The following is a 21,238-nucleotide window of genomic DNA, read 5'->3' as shown; positions in this document are numbered from 1 at the left end:
CTGCTGTATCAAGCCGTTCTAAGAAAATGTATATGGAGCTGTTAATGATGACATTGTTAAAAAACAAAACTACTCATAATTAATTTGATAAACTTTTGTTGCATATATTTGAATGGTTAAAATTCACAAAGTTCTTAGTTTTTTCGAAATAAAATGCAATACAAAATGTATTTTTATACACCACTTGCTGGTTTATAGCATTAAACTCAACTAAGTTTAAGTATCTTCTAATTTTACCTAAAACATTTAACACTAATTATTTTAATTAATTGAATAATCGATTCGTTTTATTGATTTCGTAATTTTTCTAAAGTAAAAAACTGTCAGCCTTTGTGTTGTGGATAGTTATTATATGCTACTTATACAATATCTACGCAGAATGTTTTGAAATTAACGTGATATCGACAACTCCTTATGAACTAAAACTATACAAAAATTCAGCCCCTTTTTGTATTTTTCCTCCCCATCCGCCCAAATTTGCTATGATATACGTTACCAAAATAAACTTTTAATGCTGTAAAAACTAGGTTCAGATCGTTAACTTTCTAACATACTTGTTTTCAATGAAGGAAGAGTTTCAGGCCTGTGCAATCAATCCTCATTGTGAGCTAACTATATTTGTAATATTCTGCCGTGTTTTTATATTTAAAGTATATTTCTAATATAATTTTTCTAAATTATTATTTTAAATTCGTTAAAAGAATGTGTTTTATATGAATATTTAAATTATACATTTATATAGTACTAGTTACACAAATATGAATTTATTACGTAATGTTTGGACAACGTTTAGTTTAAAAAAGTTAAATGCAGAATACGGATCAGTTTAAAAATAAATATTACCCCAGCCAGTAAAGACGGCCAGTTTATTCAGTCTCTGATAGTCAATATTACACTTGACCTTGAATTTATTAGAAGACCAGCTTACCACGTAAGTGCTATTACAATCGTTATCGTACTCCAGCACCACTTCTACTGACTGTGCATAACTGCTTCCATATTTTTATCTACGATTTTAATTAATCTGCAATCAATCCATGAGCGAGCACCTCTTTGCTCTAATCACCCTGGTTCCCTTATGAGTGAGTGTAAGCCATACATAAACTAATCTACTGTCGTATAATAAATTAATATTAAGATTAAAATTATTATTACAGTTTTAAAACTGCACCAAGAAGAATTCACGTTTAACTCTTTAATGAAGGATTCAGCAGAATTCTGATGCTTGTTAATTATAAGCATATGAAAAGTTTGCGTTGATTCCAGAATGAAAGCTGAAGCATTTTAGCAGAGTTTCAGTTTTCTAATGCCATATTAACATGAGTAAATTATTTATTCATTTATGCAGCAACTACACCAGTCTGCACCCTTAATTAATCTCAGCTAAGTTATTATAGTTTTAAATGTTGTAAAGACTTATCTCTGAGCTGTTTATCCAGATATCATAACTTACCTAATTTACCCCAACCGTAACATAATCTAATAGAGCAATAACTCTCGACAACGAAAGAACGGTTGAAGTGTCAACATTTAGTCTTATACTTCTAATTTAATCAAACAGCAAGAAATAATTTTCTTTATTAATAAATAATTACTGTATTTTGAAAGTTAAACACTATTTAATTATAAAATCATATACTTTCATTGTTTTTATAATTATCATTTACATCAGATACTGATTTTACTGTTTTTGTAGTAAAACTATATTTTACTTGGAAAAATTATTTAAAACGTAAAACGCTTTACTCACAGCAAACAGCACAATTACCAAAGTACATAAAAACTTATTATTTTGCGGATCACCTGTAAAGTTATGTAATGTTGCAAACTGCAAAGCCCTTTTCTTTGAGAAACCTCATAGCACCGCAAATGCACATCCATTCATAATACTTCTCTCCTCTCATTCCTCTCTCCACATAGCAACGTCGTCGATTCGATGGCATAAAGATTTATTCTAAAGTTTAAATAAAATATTCATTGCCTTCTGCAAAGTAACTTCCTACCAGTAAGTAATCTTATAGGTTATAAACTTAAAACTCTAGTAAACCGACATCCAATACCAGCGTCACCTATATAGATTCATGAGCAATTAAACTTTTACACATACGAGTACAGAATGGACTACAACTATTACTGGTTATTGGATTAACACAAGTTGCACAGTCATCATGCCTAGATTTTATATGACATATTTATTACTTATATAGTTAACTTTAATACTTAGTAAGACATTTTTAATCACTTTTATATCAAGTAATATTGGCAGGTTTTTAAACTGTTTTTAGAATTTTATGTTTTTAAATAGAACCGATCAGCTCCCTTATATACCTTCTACTTAAATTGATACTCGAATTTCAAAGAGTATGGGTTATGGATAATTTTATGTAGACTATCCTTTTGAACAATGTACAATTATTTATTTATTTATTAAATATAAATAATAAACCATTACTATTAGTACGTAGCCGAGTATTTGCCCGTCCATTAGCATTGAGGTACTAAAATCTCAGTTTATAAAGTAAAACGTTTTTGGATTTGAGACAAGTACCTGTTTATAACACAGTTTGAAAATTTAGCCTTATATTACAAACGGAGTCTCAAATTCTCGCTAACAAGTGCCTTCGCAAGAGAACACAGTCGGTTTTCGGTTAGATTAAATGTCTAAGATGCTTTCTCTAAATACAGGATAAATGATAGATATTCAATCATTCCAAATATTTTTTAGATGTTTAAAGTAATAATTTGGGCCTTTTGGGGGCCAAGCTCACAAAAAACAGCTGAAACCAAGAATATAAAATAAGAACGGCAACTTTATAAAAGAAACGTTTATTTTCGTTAAAACATTTTTATCAAAAGTATGTAATTTTTCAAATTTATATTTCACTGTTTAAACGTAATTTGATAAAGTCATATTTATTTTTTTAAGTAATGTAGCATTTATGAAATATATTATACGCATAATATACAATATTAAATCGTCAGCTGTTTTTTTTCGAATCAGGTTACAACATTTTTATAAATGACTACTTTATATTCCTAACATGCACTGAAAGTGATCAATAACATATTTTGTGTTACCACGGGAGGTATTTTAAAGGATCACAACTATAAAATTAAAATAACCAAATAAAAATCTGATGGCACTACCTTATTTCACTTCTAATGTAATCACCGTTTTATTCATTACTCAATGTTTTCTTGGCAGTTCCTTGTCGTTTGTATGGTTTTTATGTTTTACCATCCAAGTTGTACAAGTAAAGTGGTACAAGAGTAATGAGTTTTAAGTAGACGTGATTTCAACATTCTTTCTGTAATGAAATTTGGCATCAACACTTTTATTACCACTTTAAATTTGAAAAACTTTTGAAATTCACTATCAACAAAACTTGAATAACACTGACTCTTATAGTGTTAACTTTCCATTAAAGTACAGTAAGAGTAAAGTAAAGTAGTCTTATTTTACTAGGTGAAGTTAGGGATAAGAAGCCCTGTCTAACACAACCTGGGGAGTGGGGACCAACGGCTTAAAAGTGATGTCCGAACCACCACCAATGGCGGGCAGGCGGGCTTCTTGCAAGGACAGGATCGCTCAGCGGTCACCCATCCCAGTAGCAGCAGCCAAGCTCGAAGTTGCTTGATCGGGTTATATTGCGATAACCGTTGTACCCGCTACACTACACCATTGGTCATTAAACCGTTATTTTTCTAAAAAAGTAGGAAGTCAAATATGTTGGTCTACATGACTGAACCAACGTTGTAAAAAACTATTTCATAACTTCAATGGCTCGTTTAAATACTCGACACTGTTGATTTTATCTTTTATTTTCTTGTCTTGTATGCTTTAACATGTATGTAACATTTATAGCATTATATGAAAGCATTTAAACAGTTGAAATAACTGTTGCGCTTTACAGCTTCTGGGCGTTAGCCATTCAACCAAACAAGACAGCGAATAGGATGATAAAACTAAGGAAATTACACTACTTACTGTGTATCTCAGTAGTATAACCGGTGGGGATATCGGGATTTACCTCCCCCTCCCCCCCCCAAAATATTTAAAGAAAAAATTTATTTTTAGAAAAGTAAAAACCAAATAGCCCACAAATAAATAATCTGCTAAAGACGTTTAAATAAGTGCGCCACTGATTATAGCACAATATTAGTAATAAGTTGCTGTTTCTATAGTTATTTACAGAAGCCTAATCTTCAAAAAAATGGCCGTCTCAATCGGGCCCTTCTCAGTTTTACGTAAGTCGAAATACATTATCGAGCCTTCGCTACTATGGTTATGGTCGTGATCAGTTACCTCGCATCGTTCAACAAAGAAAGCATTCCCGTTGCCTCAAAAACGCATTTGCAAACCACTGCTCCCCACAGTGTACCTAACATAAATACACTTTTTCGTTATTAACTTAACTTCCACAACTTCTTAAGACTTGATTCCAAGATTTGTCTTAACGAGTTGTTATTCTGAGGACAAGTGCCGCAATTGAGAGACACCAAATGAGGGAAGCCCGTAAAACTCGACCTCTTCTTTTCGCCGGGATCGAACCTCCGGCCGACGTCTGTGGAGTGGCAATTATCGGCGAGGCCGTGGCATTTAACTTATTATGTATACGTTTAATCGTACACAACCTTAAAGCCAAAACACGGTACCTTTACTTAATAAATTAAGCAAAGTTTTAGGTGCAATTCAATTTCGTCCTGTTATTTTTTTCAGCCTACCAAGTGACAACGCGTTTCTAAAACTTTAACTTGCACTTTAAATCCTTAATTGATAAAAAACAAATTCATTTCAAACGTATGAATATGTTTGAAATGAAAATATGATATAAGTCCAAACAAAATAGTACAAAATTACTAGACCGTCTGAACCTGATTATGTAAATAAATATGCTTACAAACAAAGAAAGAAACTAAGCAATTAAAAAGTTTACAAAAAAAGGTTCACATTCCGTGGACGAGTTCAGTCGCGAAGCCCAGCACCCTCCCCTCCCATCCCTCGACAATTTCCAACAGCTGTTCTGGAGTGTAATAAGTTGTAATAAGAACAAAGTAATTAGTGCTCCACTCGCTTCTTGAACCCGTCCACAAGTAATCAAACCCGCCCGTATTGTGTTGTGCATATTGAAAAAATAAACAAGCATAGGGTAAATTAGTGATACCTTATTGTTTTGGCTACTGTTACACGCGCATTTATTTTTATCTCAAAATTGTTAAGAAAACGCTGTTAGGCTGTTTGATTATTTAGTATTATACTTCTAGTATTATATACTAATTAAAATACACATATTAAAATATATAATATAAAATAAAATATATGAATATATATAATATCATTACTATAGCTGAAGGTAACGAATACGTCAACCAGTGCACATTCAGTGTTTGAGAGTTGAGAGGATCCCATTATCTCAAAGGTTATGGGGCTCCATGTATAGCGTGTATAGAAAATGTAGTCCGTAACATCGAGAAATATTATAATTGACGTTCTACTTTGCTATATAGGTACTAATAGGAAGGTATCGCCTTGTGGTAGCATAACACAACACAAAGTAATCTCGTATATGTGGCGGTTCTCTGTGTAAATACTTTCCAATGAGGTTCCACCTATAATAAAAAATCCTAAATTGAAATGCACGTAAAAGGATACACCAATCAGGAAAGAAACATCACATTTAACAAACTATGTAATATTCAAGTACTCGTATATATTTAAAAAGAGGTTTTAGATCGAAAACGTAGCATGAGAGCCTACATTCCGACTGTATCATGTAGCTTAATGGAAGCAAACAATGCACATACAGGGTGAATGTTATATCCCTCATAAATAAAAAATTTAAGCAGATATAAATGGAACTCCACGAAAAGGAAAAAATTATTCAGTAATTAGTTATAACTTATTAATATAACATTGTCAAGAGTTATATTTTTCTCAAACAGATGTGTTGATTGAAAGGGCCCCATTTTCCGGAATACGGGATTAATGCCAATACTCAGAATGAAAAATGAAGTAGTTTGTTTTGAGTCGTGGTCACAAAGCAATACGCCTCTCTTCTACTTCAGCGGTCAAGCAAAGTATCCCCTCACCAGCTAGCTACTCGCCGTCAGTAACCATGGCGAGCAACTCTAGGCTTGCGTCGAATTCTATCCCACGGATCTCACGTATATGTAATATTCTTTAGTTGAATGGATGGCACATTTTTGAATCGAGTATTAACTGCACAATACAATCAAACATTACAATGGAATAGACACTGACAAAAAAACTCCATAGTTAAAGGGAAATGAGGAGATTTAATAATTGCTTATGTAGCTAAAAGAGGGGTGTTGATAAATTTTGTTTTTATTATGAGCTGGCCCATACTATTACTTCAAACGTACGTATTGCTTAGTACATACCAGAGTAGTGCTAGTATTCGTGGAATGGAAAAAAGTGTGTCTGCTTTTCGTATCATCAAACAAGGCGGTTTGAAGGGTTTGAGATGAAATTCAAAAACTTAGTCCAATCGCAAACCGATCGTACTCGCTGCATCGACTCATGTTTATTGCGTGGGAGAAGGCTGGAGGGAGAGCGCCCCTCTTTACAGCCTTCGCATTGTTCGGTCATCACAACTTTTCACTGGAAACGTCCAGTCTCTTTATGATTTACTGAATAATACAGATAACACGATGTTTTTAATTCCATGGGGCGTTTACGTCAATTGGAAGTTACCATATCCTTACCTAGTATCCTTACCTAGTATATTTAACAGAATCATCAAGTCCTTATCTACAGTTTCTGCATTGCTTTCAATACTGTAAGATAATATCGGAGGCTTATCTGCACACGTGCGACTCATTCCTGACTCGACGGCAACGCGGCATCGCATGGTACAGTTTTCTAATATTACAAGTTATTGCAAAGTCTCTGGCGTATTCTAATCTATGGACATCGAAATACATTTTGACTTATAATACAGTAAATTTTAGATAAAATAAATTAGTTTTTGTAGTAATTACAGCCTAATAGCAGAAACTATTTACAAATTGTTACGGATAGTTTATAAATCCACATTTATATGTCGTGTTACATATTAACATTAGGAAGTACCTAATGATGTAGAAATAGCAGAAACTATTTAAATTGTTACGGGTAATTTATAAATCCACATTTATATATCGTGTTACATATTAATATTAGGAAGTACCTAATGAAGTAGAAAAATAAACTGGAGACTTTCTTGACACTCGTATCTGTAACTTGTGGAGCAACCACAGTGTTTGTGTACATATGAAAAAATACCCTTCCAGAATGTTGGATTTAGGTATAAAATTTACAGAAACAATTAAAATTAGATTGAAATGTGTATCCTGCTCCGGGAAATTGCGTACCAGGGAACATCCTAGCAAAACTCCCAGGTGCCTGAGTGAAGTCTGGTTACTTAGAATCTCGGTTCATCACAGCAAATGTACATATCGCACCGGGAACAATCTAGACAGGAAGAAGATTAAAAAGGACGAAGGGATACAGTTTTTAAGTGCAGTATGCTTCTCATACTGATTATGTAAATATTTCGTGATCGTGGAAACAAAGCAAACTCTACCCTGGCATATGAAATATAATTCATCCAGCCCAGAAATACTTCACACAATAACCTTGAAGTAAGATCCAGTGCTGATTCAAGGTTATTATAGATCTCTATCATATTTCATCAAAAGGGCTCTTACTGAGATTACAACTTCTCCTGTATTTCTCTACTCTGGTCTAAAATAGTTCAAGTAATACCGAAATTGTTGAAACTATTCATTCAAGTATGGCAGAAATATTAGAGAAATCTGTGTATTTCATTAGTACTCATAAATTACACCTGATTCACTCTCCGACTTCAGGACCCCAAGACACTGCTCTTTAAACTTAAATTCCTAATGTTCAGAAATTGTTCAGGACATCAGGGTAGTATCTTCCCGTGATCACCATTTATGTACTTATTATGCCATTTAAAAAGGATATGTCTTGGACGTACCTGTTGCAATATGATATCGGGGGTAACTGCTAATGTACGATACATGGTGAGCCAGACCATCTCGTTATATCGCTACTGATTATAGCGATATAACAAGTGAAGATAGAAACTCGGTTTCAACTGAAATTCCAAGTTTCATGATATTCGCTACAAAAGGGCTTTGAGATAAGATTTCTTTTAAATATAAAACGCATATGGACAGACAGACACTAAACGAAGGGAGATAGGATATATGAACATATTACTTGTTTTTGTGTCTGCTATCATACCCTGAAGTTGCGATAATCTCTCACGTAACACCCTGTATATATTGAGGAAACCGTTGTACAATTGCTAAAAGTAATTTATTTCCTCAAAAATTATAAAAAGTGCAGTTCTGTTCTCTCGTAAACTGTACGTCCTGTCGTATCGTACGCAAACCAATCATAGTTTAGAGCTAGTTACAAAAACGTTATAATCTATAAGGCTATAAGATCTAAAATTAGGATAGTTCTTAAAGCAATTAAGAATAATGATATATTGAATAATTCTCATTTTTCAAAAGGTAGTAAAAGTTAAACGGAAATCTGTACCAAGAAAAGGCGTTGCCTGAGTCGATGGGTTTTAGTCACAGAGGTGCTAAAGTTTCGTGAAGTATTCGGGGAACCTCCTGAATATTAGGAATATTGTATTGTAATCTCGTTTTCATATCTAAGAATATCTATTTTATAAATAAAATGTAAGGTCAAACTCCTGCAAAATAACGTTATAACATAAAAACATTACAGGATTTCCGACATTTGCCATAGTTAATTGTTACAAGAATAGAACAATACGTTTCGAGGATTGGAATCTAACCTCTTCTCCAGCTGTAAAAAACTTATACATATGGAAGGAAACTCAAATCAATATATGCCGATGAATTAGAAAAAATAAAAAATTTTACAACTTAACTACAATTTGCTTTTATAAAGAAGGTCCCTCACGGAACGTGGTATCGGGGACCCTCCTGACACGCTAAACATCTCACTTCGAATATCTACCAGATTAAAATATACGCCTATATTACTTCTATAATAATTTTTTACTGTTTGAGTAGTATTCACCCATGTCATCGAGTAAAAGAAAAATATTGTGTGTGTGTGTGTGTGTGTGTGTGTGTGTGTGTGTGTGTGTGTGTGTGTGTGTGTGTGTGTGTTGCGATAACCAAAACAATAGAGAAACCCCGGTTTATTCTAAACTTTATTCTAAAAAAAGTAATGACAGCAAAAGCAATTCTTATACAGAATCGGTTGCATGTCTCTTAAAGACATACGAAGAATTGAGAGTTCTACGTTTTGATAATCAAAGGAATAATTTTTTTTCTGTAAATCCGTACGAAATCGGTTAGTAACTATTATTTTGAGATTTTGAAAATAATGTACGATACTTTATGTACTGGGCATTAATACTGATTAGGATTCGTATTAGTTCAACGGGTGAGCAGAAGCTGCTTTCTGGGCCTGGAGTACGGTCTGTATCTTCGGCCGAGCGTTCCCCAGAGGTCTGTGAAGTTGACATATCCAAAATAACTTCCTACTGTTGTTCATATACATTTTTATTTCTTCGATTTTATAGGTTTGCATGAATAAAATCATTAGCAGCATATATTCACCAAAGGACGACAAAAACTATTGGAATAATTTCTTTTGGACTGTTTAGCTATTTTTGGCATTTGATTAGCATTCATGTGTGAAATATAAAAAAAAAAAAGTGTTATATATGCAAAGAACATGTATCAATTTAGTAATTCATCTGCAGTCTAAATCAGTGCAAGGCAGTGGTGATCAAGATTCGCAGTTGGTGGTGGAAGATTCGTTATAATCTCTTTTTCAGAAAGAGAAAATGTTTGGCAAACTTGAGACAGAAGTAGCCGCCCCACATAGAGAGAGTTTACCTATATCTGAAACATTGAAACATTGGGATTTCCAGAATGGTTATCCTCTTGTTTGGTATAATATTTTCACTAGAACATTGGTTGTGAGCACATTAACCATTAGGAATGTTACTGTTTTGTCCAGCTAAGAACGCTACTTTTAAGAAATTTACAAGGATCTATCTGCATAGTTACTCTTTTCATTCAAACATTTATTCACCCATAGGATTCCAAAAGGTGTAGTACTTTATCATCTCAGAGGGTACTGAGGCTATGTCAGTTCAGTTAGCCCAGTGAGATAATTAGATATTTTCTTGAATTAAATATGACTTTATTTACAAGCATAGGCTACATGCCAAGTTTAATCATCTCGCTGTTTGGTGCGGGGGAAAATATATTGTTAATGTGTTATTTTTTTGTTATTTTGTTTGTAACACACATTGTTGTTATAATGTAGCAAGCAAGCTGGCGGAACAGTGGTGATACGGGCTGGGCGCAGTATGTCCAGAATTCAGGGTAGTGACTATACCTCGCTCGTAATAAATATTGCCTGATTTTTAAATAAACAGAAGTCTAATTAGTATAAATCAGTATTTTCAAAATAATAGCTAGTAACCGATTTTGTAAGGGTTACAACAAAATTAATTACTCCTATAATTATTAACTTTAAACCTCAATTTTTCGTATATCATTCGTCACAAGAGACGTACAACAAACGCTGTATAAGAATTATTTTTATTGTCTTTACTTTTTGAATGATGATGAGTTAAAGTGAAGAAAGCGTAAAATTTTAACAGAAAACATTGTTTTTCTCCATATTTTTCTATCACAATCCACAATACCACACTCGAATACATGGGTGAATATTACCCAAATAGTAAAACATTATCTCAAAGGTAATATAGATGTATATTTTAATGTGTTAGTGATTGAAGTGAGACGTTGGCGTGCGAGAGAGGTCGCTGGGACTCGGCTCCGTCAAAGATCTTCCTTAAAACAACAAACTCTAGTTGATCGTTAAAAAATCAATTATGTATCTGAGGTTCATGTTTTCAAATTTCAACTAATCTTGTTGTCAAATTTTTAGTTCGGCGAATCCATCGCCCTGTACTGATTTGGGTGTGCGTCCTTAGAAACTTTGTGTTATATTCTGGTAAGATTTGACGAAAGCAAATGCATTCCTATTATCGTTTCAAATCAACCATCGTCAGTTTTAAACGAAGGATAACAGAATGGTTTATTTTATCTGTGTTAATCAGTGTTTCTCTGTACGCACAATACTGAGCATGACTGAGTAAAATTAATATGCAGACCGCGGTTAAGAGTTGACTTTCTTTGTAATATTTCTTTCAAAATAAAAGATTATATCAAAGAGAATTTTCTATCCGTCTCGTACATTCGTAGGATAACAAATTGCCTTCTCAAATGTTAGTAAAGTTCGTAGGAAATTAGGTTACAACGTAGTCTTTGTATTCGTACTTTACATTTACCCATTTTATCATTTTCCAACCTTTCATCTTAATTGCCAATTTAATATGTTAACTAGTTAAAATGCAAATTTTCCTCGCTATATTAGCTCATTAAGAACAATAAATAAGCTTAAAATTAAAACTTACTGATATAGACATAAATATTGAAACCCAGTTACGCTTCCCAAAAAAGCCTAAGACCCAGAATCGTAAGGTCTACTCATGTTGCGTATTAAATTGGTCGTAACGTATACACCATCGAACTGTGCTAATAACATTATACAGTTATTGAAGTTTTGGTGTCTTCTACTTCAATACTCTTTAAACTAAAAAGTATCACACAACTTTATTGTATTGGACAATACGCCGGATGGGAAAACAATCAATTAAACGTGTCTTCCATGAGTGCACTTTCTCGGAAACTGGGTTTATGAATGTTTTCGAATACAAAGTTGTGATTCACCTGAAATCATTTTCTGCCCTTTAAAAGGTAATTTTATTATAATTTAAGCTCATGTTACTTATATAAAGTTATTTTTATTGCGAATATTAATTTTACACTTCGCAGCATCATCGATTCGGTGATTTGACCACTATTTCATCCGTCCTTAAAAACTCGTTCTTTAACGAAATTTACAAGATTTTTCTAATAGCATATGACAAGTTTTCAAAATAAAATAGCTTTGAAGAACATCAATGGAGTTTTACACTGTTTATACAGGGTGAGGCAATGAGAAATGCACATTTCTTGGCATTACAAATTTAATACTTTTAATATTTTACTGCTAAATTACATATATAGACAATTTTACTTAACTAAAGTAATTTTTTTAATGTCATATCCTTTAAATAACGACATTCCTCAAGATGGCTAAAAAACCCTCCAAAAACTTGTTCCAGCATTTCTTGAGGAACTGCCTGAACGTTCTCTGTCCTCCTTTGCATCAGTTCACGCAAATTTCTCGGACGAATTTGAAAACCCCTTGAACTTCAAGTTGCGTTATAGTAAAAATTCACAAACAGATAAATCTGGTGGTCGAGCTCGCCAGTGTATGTTACCAAATCTTGAGATCAAACAACCATTAAAACCATTCTTGAGAGCGGTTATGGATAGGCCTGCAGTGTGGAGAGTGAACCCGTCTTGCTGATAGTACAGAGCATCAGTATCAATATCCAGCTCCTCTAGTAATGGAATAAAAATGTTATTCAACATTACAACATACCGCACTAAGCTCACAGTAACCGTGTTTCCCCCGTTATCTTCAAAGAAGTAAGGTCAAAATATTTGCTTTGTCGTAACTTCACACCATACTGTCAAATTGGGGCTATGTAAAGGCTTGGGCTGAAACTTTCTGGGGATATGACACTCCCGTAACGTATGTTATGTTTGTTAACATGGCCAGAAAGGTTACAAACTCAATTTTTAAATGTCAATAATTCATCACAAAACACAACTCTTCTGCCACAGTCTGGCTGTGGTGCAAAATCCTCAGCAGGGATTTTTTGAAGCCCAAGTGCCAACGCTGGCTTCCTGGCGGACCGCTTTGGACTGCAAGTAACTGCAACTCTAACTCTTTCCATACTGTTTGGTGTGCGAGCAGTTTTTAGACTTCCCACAACTTTCTTTTGGGTAGAGGCTGTATTTCTAAATAAACTTACCCAGTTTTAACTTTTTTATATGAAACAGCGCCTTGTCGACCAATGTTGAAGTGAGTTCTAAACAATCTTTTGTTTTTTACATAAGGATCACTGTCCTTAAAAGCACAGTGTTCATGACTCTAAAACGCCATTTTTACTCAAATGGGACAGTTCACTTAAGGTTATAAATACAGCAGATGACTTATTGTTGCAATATTTATTATATGACCGCATAAACAAATTTTTGAGTTCTCATTGTCTCATTACCTCACCCTGTATATACGTACCGGGCCCATATGCCACAGGAGCTTTAAAGTTATCCCATTTCACACATCGTTTTGGGGCTACTAGGCCATTCCGGTCAGTATCAAGGCACAGCAGGAACAAGGAAAAGTAATTTAATTTCTCAAATCCCAATTATTTAGAATTTATGATCTATTAAATAGTTCTGTTTGTCTCTATGCTATAGAACTTCGGCAGATACTTCAATTATCGGTTTGACATCATTTTAGAATACCGTTAATATCCCTTTTAACTAATACAATTACTTAATTATAGTTAGATTTATTATTTTGGAAGAATATGTTAATTTCCATATTTATTATGAATTGTTGAATGTTTACTTCATTTTTTCAGACTGTTTTATAATCCCATAACTCGGTTTTCGTTACTGCACACGTCCTATTTGGGCTTGAGTTTGATGACTTACCAACCCCAAACAAAGGTCACCCAAACAAGGGGGGGTTGGTTTAGTTTGGTGGTGCTGGAAAACCAGAAAACCTCAAAATACTTGCCATGAAAGTAAAATGAAACTCTTTTTACGTTCTGGAAAAGACTTTAAAAGTATTTATGCTTTAGTAGTTCGGTTATAAATACGTGTAATTCATAAAATTAATAGGAGAAGACTTCTTCACAGTTCGATTCAAGTCCGTATTAAAAAAACACATTTGAATTGATAGTTGGTTAGCTATGAAACTTGAACCCACAAGACCCTCCCCCCCCCCTTCCGCTGACTTCGGTCCTAGTGCGTTTTATATATTGTGAATGAACTTAAGAGACCAATTGAAAAATATTTTATATTTACACTGAACGTTACTCAGGTCTTTTGATTAACTTTTCTGGGCACAAACTCGCCAACTGAAGAGGGAAATGAACATGAGCTGTATTAGTCCAGCTAAAATGTTGTAGGTGACAACCTAAGGTAACATTACATGTTTTCATTTTCATTTAGAACGTTTCAACTGAAAATTAAAATAAGTTTCAATTTCTACCTTCGATCTATTTCTAACCAATCGTCTTTTGCTAAAAGAATTAAATACAACTTAAGAAATATAATTCCATCACTTTCCTGTCGTGCATTTAAAAATACAATTTAAAACACTTGTGCAGTGTATTTGTAGGATGAATATTATTTCTCATACAGAAAGAATGATGTTTGAAAGGATTGGAGATAAACGCTAACCAAACATGACCAGATTGCGGTTGTAGGGACACAATCCCGTGGAGTGAACGTCAGGCCAGTCCAGTGTCCGTATGACATACGTCGAGTGGTAACGAACCTCACGGACCTGTGAAGTGAACGTCGGCCCAGTCCAGTGTCCGTATGACATACGTCAAGTGGTAACGAACCTCACGGACCTGTGAAGTGAACGTCGGCCCAGTCCAGTGTCCGTATGACATACGTCAAGTGGTAACGAACCTCACGGACCTGTGAAGTGAACGTCGGCCCAGTCCAGTGTCCGTATGACATACGTCAAGTGGTAACGAACCTCACGGACCTGTGAAGTGAACGTCGGCCCAGTCCAGTGTCCGTATGACATACGTCAAGTGGTAACGAACCTCACGGACCTGTGAAGTGAACGTCGGCCCAGTCCAGCGTCCGTATGACATACGTCAAGAGGTAGCAGACCCCAAGGGCCCGTGAAGTGAACGTCGAGCTAGTCCAGCTTCCGTTTGACATACGTAGAGTGGTAAGGAACCCCACGAGCCCGTGAAGTGAACGTTGGATCAGTCCAGCGTCCGTATGATATACGTCAAGAGGTAACAAACCCCACGGGCTCGTGGAATGAACGTCTGGCTAGTCCAGCTTCCGTTTGACATACGTCAAGAGGTAACAAACCCCACGGGCCCGTGAAGTGAACGTCGGGCTATACCAGAGTCCGTATGACATAGGTTAAGAGTTAACAAACCCCACGGGCCCGTGAAGTGAACGTCGGGCCAGTCCAGCGTCCGTATGACATACGTAGACTGGTAACGAACGCCACGGGTCCGTGGAGTGAACGTCGTGCTAGTACAGTGTCCTTATGACATACGTAGACTGGTAACGAACCCCACGGGCCCGTGAAGTGAACGTCGGGCCAGTCCAGCGTCCGTATGACATACGTAGACTGGTAACGAACGCCAAGGGTCCGTGGAGTGAACGTCGTGCTAGTCCAGCGTCCGTATGACATACGTAGACTGGTAACGAACCTCACGGGCCCGTGAAGTGAACGTCGGGCCAGTCCAGTGTCCTTATGACATACGTAGACTGGTAACGAACCCCACGGGCCCGTGAAGTGAACGTCGGGCCAGTCCAGCGTCCGTATGACATACGTAGACTGGTAACGAACGCCACGGGTCCGTGAAGTGAACGTCGGGCCAGTCCAGCGTCCGTATGATATACGTCGAGTGGTAATGAAACCCACAGGCCCCTAGAGAAGGCTCGTTTTAGGAGTGTCAAAATGGAGAGTTATTATTTTAAGTATCTAAATTGAATCCAATTAATAAAATTTGGCTTCTTTACGCTCCTTTATTTCAGTATTCTTTTTAGAATAATACACCTCGCATGTACCCAGTTCTTAATAATACCAAAGCAATCAATTGATTTCGTTGATAAATTTGTACAAATTTTTGAACCGAACTCTTACATCTCTTTTCAGTTGTCTTCTATAAATTCTATAAATATACTATTTTCCAACATGCATAGGGGAGTTAGATAAACACTGAAAATATTCTTCCTTCACAGTATAGATTATAGGATTATAGTTGCATGTAAAGTTTGCATTTTTCAATGACGTCGTATGTTGATAACATCACCAAAGAGGTAGTGTACTTTGTCGCTACTAGGTTACTCTACAGTCTACTCCATGACGTCACGGTTAAAGTAACCAACGAAAGCCCGTCTGGTGCGTAGTCTCCACCACAGCGCTCGGAAGATACCACTCAGTCGCGAGCCTCTCCGTCGTTCAAGTCACTTCGGAAGTGTGTGTCAGCACTGGAGCTACTCCGTCTCTGAACATTATTTTTGACTATTATTGAGGCAAGTGCTTGTTTTAACAAAATTATATCTATATCATTTTATTTAGTTCGTTCATTTGATCTACTTTTAACCATAAATTAGCACTTTTTCGATCTTGTGCTTTTCCGGTCTTTCCAATAATAAATATAATTAGTAAATTGAGTCTTTACTAGTTTAATTTGAGTAATAATGTATTAACGTGAAATCTTGTATACAAATTAAACTTTGTAATTGATCGGTAATAACATAAAAATGAAACATTATATTTAAACAATAAGTATATTTTCCAACATTCAACTGACGTTATTTTTCAGACATCGTGATATTAGATTTATATTATATTACACACAGCTGCCCATCTTTACTAAATAAAAACTTCCGATCATGTTGTTTCTTTTTTGACAATTTGGTGGAAGCATGAAATTAATATAAAATAATTAATTAATGTGTGTTTTCCTGAGCAGCAATTTAATACACTACTTGATTTTGATTTAATTCTACTGTATTAGATAAATTCAGTTAGAACTGTATAAAATAAATTGAAAATAATTATAACTCATTAAACTTGAATAATACTTAAATTAGTACAGTTTATATATATTATTTATTTAATTAGCTGGAAATAATATAAATATCTTAAACATTGTTAGAAGCAAATTTTTAGTAAAACAATTATGAAGTAAAATAATTTTAATTTTTGTAAAATTTATTTACTTAGTTTAATCTACTTTTCATCGTGTATTTTGAACATTGAACATATGATTCAATACTCAACTTTTGTATTTTTACAGCCATTTTTAAAATAAATGTGGTTTATATAACATTCAACACCACTAATGCCACTCTCTGACACTATAGAACAACAGACACAGTTCACACAATATGTTATTTTTTATGTAAAAGTAAATGTATAAAACTTCTAAATTTTAATAAAGTAATTATTATTTAAATTAAATTGATAATAATTAATTTGAATTTATTTAATGTATTATATTTAAATTTTTCAAGACCAGCAAGCAGGAAGTGTAGGGTTTGTGTAATTTATTTAAAGACAATAACCCAATCTTTACTTTATCAAAAGAAAGCAAATTTTTAACTAATTTGAAATATATATAATTATATTGCTCTTGGGTTTCATCAAATAATTCATAATGCCCGTTTTTGTAGGGTCATGTGTAAGGAATTTTTATTCTACTATTCAGATACTTGGTAGACCTGACTGATCTTTTACTGCACACAGTGTTTAGTAATCAATCAGCTGTTTAGTAAACCATAGAAGTTATTAGAAAAGATCAATCTAAAAAAAACTGTTACTGACATTTTTGTAATTGATTAGCAAAGTAGCATGCTAGTTTCATATTGTATCATTTATAATCTTATAGTATATATAAAATCATCATATAAAAATAATTAAAGAATCTAATTAAATTAGAACACAGCTTGTTTTACTCAGAATAGATACTTACTATAATTAGATTTACTATAAATTTTACTTTTAATTAGAATAAACTTAGTCATGTTAACATTTTAAAATAAATTAAATTAAATTGTTTAAAAACTTGAGGAAATTTCATGCAGATTTCATTTATAAAACGTTCCAATATAGGTACTAATATGAGAGCTGTGACAGATTAAAATTTTTGACCAAAATAAGTTTTTTCAGCGCAGTGAGTGAACGACACAAGCAATAATCAACTTGAGCACATTAATTTGTTGGTCTTGTTATTAAGTACAACTTTGTCCATTTAACCTTTGCTGTATCTCTTGTACTTTCCAAGATTTACAGCAATATATATGCATATTCCTATATATGCATATATATCACATTGCATTAAAAAAGTTTTGGGTGCTTTAAAATTATCAGTAACAACCCGAAACAAACATCTTGGTCTGGTGGCGGGAACGATGAATTCTAACATTATTTCTTTTATATGACATAATCATTACTAAAGGTTAAACCAAAACATAATTTGATATCTTATTTTACCCTTTCATCGTCCCATACAGTAGTAGAGTGTTACAATAATATTCTGTGCGGCACCCCAAAAGTAGACAGATGTTGGCAATGTAAGGGTTAAAGAGGGAGCAGTATGAATAGTAACATTTATGTCCACTATAACAGTGTACTGTACGTGTTCCATAACCGGCTTAATTGGCTGGTAAGTAATAGTGGGCTGGTTTTATTACCATTGTACTTATCAGGAACTATGCCTTTTACCGCGAATTGATATCTTTGTGAGTCAACCAAGTTATCAATAACAATCCTGAAGTTTACATCTCAGCTGAATCTGAGCTCGATCAGTATTGCCACATGATGCATACCAGGTAGGTGAGTTATATGGAATCTGCTTACAGTACTGCAGATAGTTGTTTGCCAGGAAGAGCCTGGTGTTCACATCTTTATGTGGAGGACCATTTAATACAATATAGACTTGTGTTACAGGTAAGGTAGATGGTATGCGTAAACTGCGTTCTCAAAATTTAGTCCATGCCCCTTTGGAAATAATTAACTTAATTTTTAAGAGTGGTTTGCTCAGTACCTTTAATGTGTTTCAATAGATTTATGGTTTGGGCAAAAACTTTTTTTAATTCATATTTTTTATCCTTAGAAGACAGAAAAAATATAAATAATGTTTTTATCACTCCAGGAAATTTTGGCAATTTTGTAATCATGCCCAACCCTTAACCGCTGAAGATAAATTTGTGAAATTTACATGAGTTATATATCTTTAGGAGATGACTTTTGTATTCATTTATGACTTCAAGAAATTATATTTCATTTAATTACAAAAACAACATATTTTTTATTATTGCATCAATATGTACATCTTTAATGTACATTCTGTAATGTAAAACGTTTATAAAATTATTTTCAACCATTTTCCCCTGATTATTAAGATGTTCCTAAGTTGCTTCAAATGCCTACCAATTTTTATAGAATTATCAAACAATTTAAAATTTTTCTGTCATCAGAAATGGCATCTTAAAAGCCTGTAATCAAAACTTTTAAAAATATTTTTCCAACCATGAAAATTAATTTGCACCACCTTAATTATTCACAAATAAGATTTAATGTTCATAATCTTTGGTAATCTTCATGAAAAAGATAAATTTTTCTGTGGAATATTTAGCCACAGAGGCTGATTTACAATTTTTTTTCTCCAAACAATATAACATTGGTAATAAATTGATTCTGTGAGAAGAAACAAGTATCTTTTAAAATCAGTTGTAGAAATAAGTAAATGATATTTTCAATTGGACTGTTAGTGAATATTATGTTGAAAGTAATAGTTTAACATACATAATTTTAATTTATGTTTGAAAATAAATATGCTATCATGTTTCTATAACCATTCTGTTTTGAATATCATTTCACACAATTCAGTGTAGAGTAAAAATTTAAAATAAAGTTAAAGGTTAACTATGGTACCACCCCTGCTCTAATCACATGTGCTCAATTTCTAATTCATCAATATTAATAACTTATAACTATTCTAAAAACTAATTTGTTGCTGATTTTAATTTATAAACATTTCACAATAAGTATTAAATTTGTTGATTTCCATACAATATATTTTTTGTCAATAATGTGATAACTCTGGACATATTGAATACAAATATTAACAAAAGTAAAACATAATAACATATTATCTAAACAATGCCAATAGCAGTTGAGAGTCATAAATAATAAAGGTTTATAATACTATCTAGGTTAAGCAAGTAATATCTATGAAGATATCTTGACTAGCACTCCTTTCTATGTTTTACTTAACTATTAGTCCTGTCCAAGGATACTTTGGAACGATTTTTTTTTTTTTTCGAGTTAATACTAAAAATTAGCACAGGCCCCAAGTTTTTTTTTTAGCCAGGGGGTATATTCTGTACCAATTCCCTGATCTTTTACCATTCCGCCATTGCTAACATGATATCACTGGTAACAGCACTCAACAAGAAACATGAATTTAGTCAGCATGTGCAAGCACTCCAGCAGACCAAATAATTCGTGCACACATTCTAAATTCACAGTCGCAGGTGCTTGCATACCAATTTTTAAATTTATTTTGAATAAGAAAGTTCTCTACCGAACCATACATTATATTAGCAAATAAGGAATGACTTAATTTCACTTTAATAGATGTTTGAGCACGAGTGGAAAAGTTTATTAGTTTTTAAAATTTGGTTTCAAAACTTTCACATAACTGCTATATTAAATGAGTACTCATTGTTGAATGACTCACTAATACTCACTGGTTTGTTGCAATTCCATGCATATTATTTGGATCCGTAACACGTCACAAGTTACTCATGCAAAAATGCAATACCTGTTCAACACGAGTAACTGGTTACTTTTGAACTATCTCTGCAGCGTAATATAGAGTACTCTGTGTTAGTGTGAGGGAGTTATAGATCTTTCTTACCAATATGGCAGATCAGTAGGAGAATAAGTCACCACGAAACAAGTAATCGGTTACTCATGCAGAATATGATACGTGTACAACACATTGAACTAGTAACTCACTGAACAAAGTTATGTGTATGTTTCAGATGTAGATGATGTTTCAGACCTACGATTTACTTTTGTATTACTTTGATGTAGTCCTTTTGTATTACTTGTCCTCAAAAAAGAATAAGAAAAAAAACATTTAAATCAGAACAATTGGGTAATTACGGGAACTTTAACTTCCAGAGCAAAAATGAATGAATACTATAACATTTTAAAAACTGAAAGCAACAAATAGTTTTAAAAAATTTTTTTATCCATAAAATGTTTTTTAATTAATAGCTAAACTGCCTCAAAGGATTACAACGTAAAAAAAATTTTAATGTCAGAAATTAGTCAAAAATGGCCTGTAACATTTTGAATAACCTGAACAAAACGAAAATTGTCCCTTGTCATAAAAATCATTATCCTCAAGCCTGTATCTACTCCAGATAATTATCGCATGATCTTCAT

This window comes from Homalodisca vitripennis, chromosome X (assembly GCF_021130785.1).
Source record: "Homalodisca vitripennis isolate AUS2020 chromosome X, UT_GWSS_2.1, whole genome shotgun sequence".
In the NCBI taxonomy this organism is placed as follows: Eukaryota; Metazoa; Arthropoda; class Insecta; order Hemiptera; family Cicadellidae; genus Homalodisca; species Homalodisca vitripennis.
This window is presented reverse-complemented; position numbering follows the sequence as displayed.